The following is a 9,190-nucleotide window of genomic DNA, read 5'->3' as shown; positions in this document are numbered from 1 at the left end:
AAGCATCTACATCCAGGTCCACTTTCCGGCATCTGAGTGATTATTAGTATCACATGTAAAACATTTGTAAGGGGTTGTGACCAAAGCGTCCACTCCCTGACTTTCCTCTCAATCCAGAGGCAGTAGATCCTCAGAAGAAACGACAGAGCAGTGTGAGTGTGTTTTGGGTTAGTAGCTGTGGTGAGTGGAGTGGGTGTGGGTGTGTATGTGAGGAGGGGCGACAAGGGTGGGGCACGCAACACACATCCATGACTTTGGTCCAGTTGCCCCTTCTACGTAATAACAATAACAGGAGGAGGGATGTTTTCTGTGGTGAGGAGGAAGCGAGAGATGGAAGGTTAAAAAGAGAGGAAGAGGGGAAAAAAACAAAATGGAAGACGGAAATGAAGGAGTGTAAAGGAGAGAGGATAAGAAAACATTGAGAAGAGGGAAACAAAGAAGACGAGGGAAACACATCAGAGGAGTGGGCGACGGAGAGGTGGAAGGCTAAGAATAGAGACAACAACAGAGAACAGGATGAGAGTGGAGAGAAGAGAGGAGGTGGATTTAGAGGAGAGGAAAAGGGTAAGACTGAAGAGTTAATAACACAAGCAATTTGAGTCGGTAGTCTTGCCTCAACCACAGGAAACCCTGTTGGCCGCCTGACAGATCAGCTTCCTGCGTGTGTGCCTGTGTGTGTGTGCGGTGGAGGTCTGGGCGTGGTCCCTCCTGCAACAGGGAGACAAACAGTCAAACCCCTTTTGGAGGCCTCCTCCCAGGGATTGGCTCAGGCCTCTTTCCTCTCCGGTGGCAGTCATTCAACACAATCTTTCTGTCTTATCTAAACTTTATGAGGCTTTCGTCTTGACAAATTCACCAAACTTGGCACCCATTTGTGTGACCCAGCTGGACCAGTGGGATTTGATTTAAACCCTTATGGTGTCCAGTGGTTCCACAGAGGGTGGCACCTGAATGGATCCCATCATGACCACAAACACACTTCAACGAACTGCGGACATGCACAAACAGGACCATTAGACACATTGCGGTGCACCCCGAGCAGTAAGGGGTTCGCTGCTTTGCTTAAGGGCACCTCGGCAGTGCCCAGGTGTTCACCTGGCTCCTCTCCAGCTACCAGTCAGTACTCCATCCTGTGGCCCATGCCCTACAATATGTGCTCTTGTTTTCTGGTGTGCACATGTGGAAAAAAATCTGGCCAAAATTGTTATTTGTCCAATACTTTGCTTTATGAACAAATACTTGCAAAAACGACGTCCCTATCAGCGTCCGTTGTACTTCGTGTTTTGTACTAATTAGCACATGTGACCGTGCTGACACTGATGGTAAACATTATGCCTGCTCAGCATCCATGTCTTGGCATTGCATGCTGACCTTAACATTTAGCTGAAAGCACCACTAAGCCTGAGTCCAGCCTCGCAGAGAAACTAGAAGGGCTGTTGACTCTCAGGGAGGAGGAGGGTTGTCAGTAAGTGATGTACGAGGCAGATGATGCTCCCTTGTTTGTCCAGATTCTGAGCAGCGTCCAATTACAACCTTTTGGGAGAAAATGTGAGAGGAGACGCAGATTTAGCTCCACCACAACACTGCTGGTTAACACATGAGCAAAGTGCCACCAAACAAGCTGTTATACAGGGTAATTGTTATTATTATATGTTGAATAACATGTGTTCTAGTGAGTTAACAAGTACCTTCAGATTAAAGTGTTGTTATGTACAAACCTCCCAATTGGTGTTTTCACCTTCGTACACAGTGTGTGAGCTTCAGGATCGCAGAGGAAGACTCATTAAACACATCTAGAAATACATTTACTCGCAAATCATTCTCAGAGGATCTTTTTGTAAATGAACCGCTTTATTTGTGTGTGCGTGCGTGTGTGTGCGTGCGTGTGTGTGTGTGTGTGTGTGTGTGTGTCTGTATACAAACACAGAAAGAATCCTGGCGACAGAAATGGCTCTGTTATTTTGTAGTTGTTTTAGTCGATTTTACAGAGGCACGCACCGAACTGACACAGGCGTCCAAAAATACGACAAGCCATAGTGACCAAATATAACCCTGCTGTATTTACAGCGGGGTCTATAAATATAAACTCCTTTCTTTAGCTGAGGCCAAAACACAGAGCGAACAACTCCCAAACTCTCTCTCTCTCTCTCTCTCTCTGTGTGTGTGTGTGTGTGTGAGTAACCAGTCCCAGCGCACTCTAGACTCCTGCTTAATGTAGTAGTTAGTGGACTTGGACAGAGAAAAGGAGAAGAGGTGATTAAAAAAAGGAAGATTGTGATGGGAAAAGAGAGAAAACCGAACAAACGGAGTGTTTGATCTCTCGCCTCCTTTACTAAAACACCAACCATGTCTGCAGCTGATCATGAAGGATTAACTGTCAGACACTTTGTTCTTTGTTTGTTTGTAATCACAACTGAAACTTTCACATTAACATTAACACAACAGGAAAAAACGAAACAATTAAAATAATGTTTTGATCTTATTTTTCTTCAGATGCCATTCTACTTACTCACCACTTTGACAGTGACTGAAGTCATCCTGTCAGAGGATTGTATTCTATTTTAATATGACATTCACGTCTTATGTACGTTGAAAGTGTTTTTATTTGCAGTGGTCACTCATCTTTTTCATCCTGTCCACGGAGCGACTTGTTCTACTAGTGCTACACTGACACTTTGTCACCGCACCAAAAATACACGCAACTATCATGGAGGTAAACCTCCGTCTGTTGAATCCAACAGAGAGAATTTAATACTCAAAATACTGCAACTTTGGAGGAGATTACCTCGATTTGGATGACGGTAAAGGAAAAAGGGATGACTACAGTGACCAGTAACTTTCAACGTACGTGTAGTCATGGTCAAAAGTTTACATACACTTGGAAAGAACATGTATATGTACTTCTAATATTTGGTTAAATGTTTCTTGGCCATTTTCACCTCAATTAGGTGCTTTTGATAGCCATCCACAAGCTTCTGGCAGGCCTCTGGCTGAATTTTTAACCACTCCTCTTGACAGAATCGGTGAAGTTCAGCTAAATTTGTCGACTTCCTGGCACGGACTTGTTTCGTCAGCACAGTCCACATGTTCTCGATGGGGTTCAAGTCAGGACTTTGGGAAGGCCGTTCCAAAACCTCAAATCTAGCCTGATTTAGCCGTTCCTTTACTCTTCTGGCTGATGATTTTAGGTTTTCCTGAAGAATTTGGAGATAATCCTCCTTCTTCATTATTCCATTTACTTACTTAATTCAATTTGGCACAGCAGCATAATGGAAGAATGTGCAAACAATACAATACAAAAAGTAGCAGTGTGAGGTAAGAGTTGAATTATTAATACTGTACTGTACTAAACACATAGTGTAACATTTTGGAAAATACACTTAGTTGCTTTTTCTCAAGAGTTAGATGACATGATTGACACCACTCATGTCGCTGCACTAAGCGTGGAGCCGGACTCAGGAAGCACCTAGCTTAGCTTAGCATAATGACTGAACCCAGGGAAACAGCTAGCCTAGCTCAGTCTGTAGTTAAACACAATCTGCCTTCCACATTCACATGTTAGGTCTCACTTGTTTAATTCAAATTTAAAATGTGAAAAGGACAATTTTTTGTCATGGAGGGAGATGTGCTGTAACTTTTTCTTGATTGTTGGCAGCCGGTTGCACCGACTTCCTTGAATCTGAAAATAACAATGTATGATAAAATAATCAGTAACCTAATAATATCCTTAAGACTTTGTTTGGAAGTAACTAAATGAATAATTTTAAGAAAAACAGGAATTTCCTTGAGAGAAAGACTCAAATCAAACCCAGGTAAATATTCACTCACCACGTGTTTATTAGTTCAAATTCAGAAATCATACCCGAGCCTGTCGTTAGGGGCTTTTCACTCAACAGCAACAGAAGGGGGTGTGGCCTTTCTCCTCACCACCATGTCAACATCAGCACACTCAGCCAGTGTGTTTGGCTCCAGTGGTGGGTCGGATCCCTCTGACACTCCCTCCCTTCTTCTCTTCCAATCGGCTCCTTTATCTCTGTTCACCTCCACCCATCCCTTCCTCGCTCTTTTGCCTTTCGCCTATCTCCATCGCTCTCCCCTCCGCAGCCTCCCCTCCTCCTCCTCCTCCTCCTCCCCCCTCCTCCTCCTCTCCTCTCTCTGTCTGTCCTTGAATGAATGCTCTCTGACTAGTGGAACATATGCTGCTGGTTGTTCAATACCCTCCCTCTGAGCGGGGGCGCATCCATGCATGTGTGTGTGTGTGTGTGACAGAGAGTGTCGTGGGTGTGTGTTTATGTGTGTGAATACGTGTGTGTGTGTGTGTGTGTGTGTGTTCATTGAAACATATGCCTCCTGTTGCACATCGGCCATCTGTTCCTTGAATGGACTGATGGAGTGCTGCTGTAACCATGGCAATAGGCCATTCAGTCAAATAGCCCGTCAAACAACCCCTGGCTCTGTGTGTGTATGTGTGTGTGTTTGTGTGTGTGTGTGTGTTTGTATGTGTTCATGTTTAGGAATTGACTGGCAGAGTGGAGGAATTCCCACATGTTGATGCAATGAGGCTGACCCTCGAAGACGACCTGCTCCTACGTTACCCCATTTATTTAATTCATTTTTTTTTTTTTTTTTATACTGTAGCTGTCGTCTTGAGGAGACAGTCTAACCCAGCCAGGTCATTTACAAACCAGGATGCAAACAGTGTACAATTAAATTGCCTACATATTAGCAGTCATTAAGGTTTGAAGAAAAAGATGTTTTTGTTTGTGCTAAAATCTGTTGTCAGATTTTCATGTCCGTTGTTAGGGCGTTTTCCTTCATTGTGTTTTTGTTTTGCTGTGGTCATGTGGAGAAAGTCATTCCAATGATTGAAAAGCGCAATTATCAAAGACTTTAAGAGGGTTTCCTTCACTTTAATCACATCAAAAATCAAAGATGAGAAAAAAGTTTAGAGCAACATAAAAGATGTTGGAAATTGAAAGTATTTACGTGATTAATTTTGAATTTGCAGAAACAGACATGCATATCCTGTGCTTAAACACACACACACACACACACACACACACACACACACACACACACACACACACACACACACACACACACACACACACACACACACACACACACACACGGCAGCAGGGCAACAGTGAAAATGAATATTGAGTTTCAACTGTCTCTAACCACTGGTCTATTCATCTGCACCCTCAGACCATTCAGCAGCCCCACCCTCACACACACACAAACACACTCTGGCCCCACCTACCCACTACACACACACACGCACACACACACCCTTCTCCACCCAGTGTAGTGGGCTGCTGGCCATATGTCAGCCCATCTCTTCTGAGATACCTCTCCAGGGACCCCCAGTTCTTTTGTATATGTATGTTTGTGTGTGTGTGTTTGTATGTGTGTGTTTTTGTAATGTGTTTTCCATCCTCTCACTATCGCTACCATCTTGAGGAATGTGACGAGGAGGGAGGGGCGTCACAAGCAGGTGAAGTGGTAAATAGTAACATGGCAAAACGAGTCCATGGGTGCATAACATGCGTGAACCATAAATCGCTGATCTGCTTTTGTAATAACACAGAAATGTGACAATTTTCTGCAGTGAGCTTCAGAGGTAAAAACGAGAGATGTGTTTTGTTGTGAACCAGCTGAATACAGCGGGCTCCTGTGGCTTGTTTGCCCGCAGGGCACAAAACCTCAAAAACAACACAGGATAAAGGAAATCTTCCCACCAACACTCACAAAGTTTTGAAGACTAGCGCAATCTGATCCCAAATAATCTGTTAAGTATGATATGTGGATAGTTTTCCAGAAGGTGAACCCATTGCAACTGTCAAAATTCATTTAAATCAACTGTGCTATGCTATGTGCTAAAAGAGCTTTGGCTTTGAACACAGCATTAAAACTGAGGCCCAGCTCTTTTACACATCATGAACTAGAAAGAATGATTAAGTCCATCATTCTTTTATTCCACAAGTTGGTCTTTGTAATGATTCAATTCGTGCAAAACAATAATTATATTAATTTCTATAGCACGTCATAAAACACAGTTTACAAACTGCTTTGACAGACAAAGGAAACAAGCCCAGAATGAGGAGAAGTTAAAACAAGAGAGAAATTAGCACAACAATCTCAACACAAAATGTAAATCTGAATGAATACAAATCAAAGGAATATAAACAGTAAAACAGATAACATCATATAAAACTAATCAAATACAAACAAAAAGGATGTTAAAAAAGACAGCATCACATACGAAGAATGTGGTGTGTTTATTTAAAGATCCCCATTAGAAACACATGGATGTGCCTTGACTCTGGGTCCCAGAATTAAAAACAGATAAAACGGATAAAAAAAAAGAAGCTATTTCACATAAAAGCAAGTCTATTAGAATAAGTTCAAAGACGTGATTTTTAAGAAGATACTGATCGGGTGAGCCTCATCTCCTCGGGTAGATCGTTCCAAAGCCCCCGATGGCAAAAGCACAGTCCCGGTTGTGTCTGAGCGCTGGGGTATACTTGATCAGAACTCATTCTTAAGAGGCATTGTCTTCTGAACCGAAGTTTTGTTTCTAGTTATTCTAAAGGGCCAGACTCAAAGGCAGGGTGAGAGGCCGGACATCTGGACATTTGGATGTAGCTCAGAGTACAATCACTGTTTCTTCGTGTCAAAGAGTCAGTGGTTCAGGCATCTGAGCAGGATGCCTTCATGTGAAGGTATTCTGTGCGTGTGGAAGGACAGGCTGACCCAGAACACGTTTGAGGGATTACATATCCCATCTGGCCTGGGAACTCCTCTGCATCCTTTACAAAGAGCTGCAGAATGTGGCTAAAGAGAAGGACAGATGGGCTACCTTGCATGGCTTGCTGCCACTGTGACCCAGATCCGGAGAGCAAGTCCACGAATGGATGGATGATACATACATCAGCTCTGTATGTAAACATAACTTGATAGGCGTAATCATGTTTGTGATCATGCTGGGATAGTATGAAGTTCAGATGAGTCTTATTACAAGTTATGGACCAACTTCAAACATGTATTAAAGGGTGAGTTCACCCAAATAACCAAATAACTGTGTGTGTTAAGACCGAAGACATAGTAATGTAATCCGTTTTTTTAAGAAAACACTGAGGGATCCCCTCCATTACAACAGTGTGGGTCTGAGTGAAGCCTCCTGGTTGTTTGGCAGAGAGAGGCAGAGACTCATTCCATGTTGTGGTGTTTTGAGTTTGAGCCCAAATTATGATCTTGGCTCAATGTCAACCACCTAAATTCTTTCCCATTTTGTTGGTCTCTCACCACTGTCTCCACTATCAGACGAGCTTCAGATATACAGTTACATTTCCCATAAATAATGCTTTTGTTATTAGTGTTAATGTTGACTAGTTGTGTATTTCTCATCCCACAAGACAAGAGACAGGTTTTTTTTTCTGATTCAAAAGACATGTTCAATGTCTGTGCATTTTAGTCCGTCTGCTTGACAGCTGTGTGCCTGTTTGTGGGTATGTGACTGTATGTGTGTGTGTGTGTGTGTGTGTGTGTGTGTGTGGGAAGCAGGGTTCACTTGTACAAATGTCCTGTGCAATCACCCTTAAATCAGTAGGTGGATAAATAACAGAACATGTGGCTGAGTTGACGGTTAAGCATTAAAGGGTGAGTTCAACCAAATAACCCAAAAAACTGAAATGATAGGCTTTTTAAATGGTTGATTGATAATTAGCTAATGCATTATAGATCAGTCATATAATATCGATGTCAACGCAGAAACAGTCATCATTAATGATAAGTCTTCCTCCTCCTGCTCGCTCTACCAAACAGTATTTTTCCAGTAGGTGAGAACGCGTCTGACATGGAGAGTCTCCTGTTATATGCTACATGTGTGAAAAAGCGACTCTGGACAGTGTCCGGACTTGATTCTCTAGACGTTGCCCACAGTTCATATGAGAAATCGGCTTGATTGCAATGTTGTGCACGTTCACACAACCCAGGAACTAGTTCAAAGTTCAGTTCACGCAGATTAAAATCAACTTGCTCGTTTACAATTCACAATTTTGAATTTCAACTAAGTGCACTGTTCCAAAAAATGTACTACTTCATTCATGTTGATTTACTGTTTATTTTAATTGAGCTGCTCCAAGCTATTCTTTTTCAATGGAACCACTACCCACACATCCATCAGCAGTCCCCTATCATTGCCAGCTACTTTTAGAAAATAAAATCCTACAGCAGGACTCTCCTCGTCCTGCTGTAGTCCTGCTCTCTGTTGGCCCAGAACACGGTTGGCTTGACGACAGCTAGATCCAGTGGTGGAGACAGGGCTTTACAAAGATGTGGGCACAACATCCCGTCATGACCTGATGCTTGGCCAGCCCGAGTCCCATTTGTCCATTTCATTTTACAGGGAGCTGGATTAGCAAGTTAATCGTTAAAACTGGGGAATAGCTGACATCTGCAAAGAAGTCTGACAGGACAGGAAACAGGACGAAGAGGAGTCAGATGTGCGTACAAAGCAAACAGAAAGTTTATCACTCAAACTGTGTGGTGTAAAGATCCATCAGAGTTCACAGACCCACATCCTCATTCATCTTTGAAGTACTGTACTTAGTGGCAAACGCACACAGTTAGCCTGTGCAATAAGGGATTCTTATTAAATTATAGGTATTTATTATATATCTTACGTATTTTAATATCAAGAAGTGTTTCTATACGCGGTGCAGTTTCATTTTGATTCTGTTTTTTCCCAGATTCCTTTTCTCGGCTCTGTCTCGAGCAGTTGTGAAGTTATCTTGGTTGACAGATGATGATGATGATGATGATGAAGACCATATATCTCTGTGAATCTGGGGGGTAGAGAATTGTGCAACAACAATTGAATCATAGAAAATATTCAGCGAACACAGCATTACTGACCACAGTATCATCAACTAGTTATGGCTCACCAAGACGTCTCTGTGCATTCTGTATGAAAGCATGCGAGCTATAGCTGCGCAGCACATCTGGTTGTGTGACATCGTGAGCGTTTTCGCTGCAGACTCTTGTAGCCTCAGACCACTTTCTGACTGTGTTGTTTATTTCTCTCTTTTCATCTTGAGGTCTTCCTTTGTTTTGTTTGCTCTTTCCTGAGATCAGCCTCGCCACTTTCTCTCTTTTCTTTAGTTTCCTCTCCTTTGTTCGACATTTT

This window comes from Pagrus major, chromosome 4 (genome assembly GCF_040436345.1).
Source record: "Pagrus major chromosome 4, Pma_NU_1.0".
NCBI classification, from domain to species: Eukaryota; Metazoa; Chordata; class Actinopteri; order Spariformes; family Sparidae; genus Pagrus; species Pagrus major.
The sequence above is the reverse complement of the archived record's forward strand: the minus strand, read 5'-3'. Positions refer to the sequence as shown.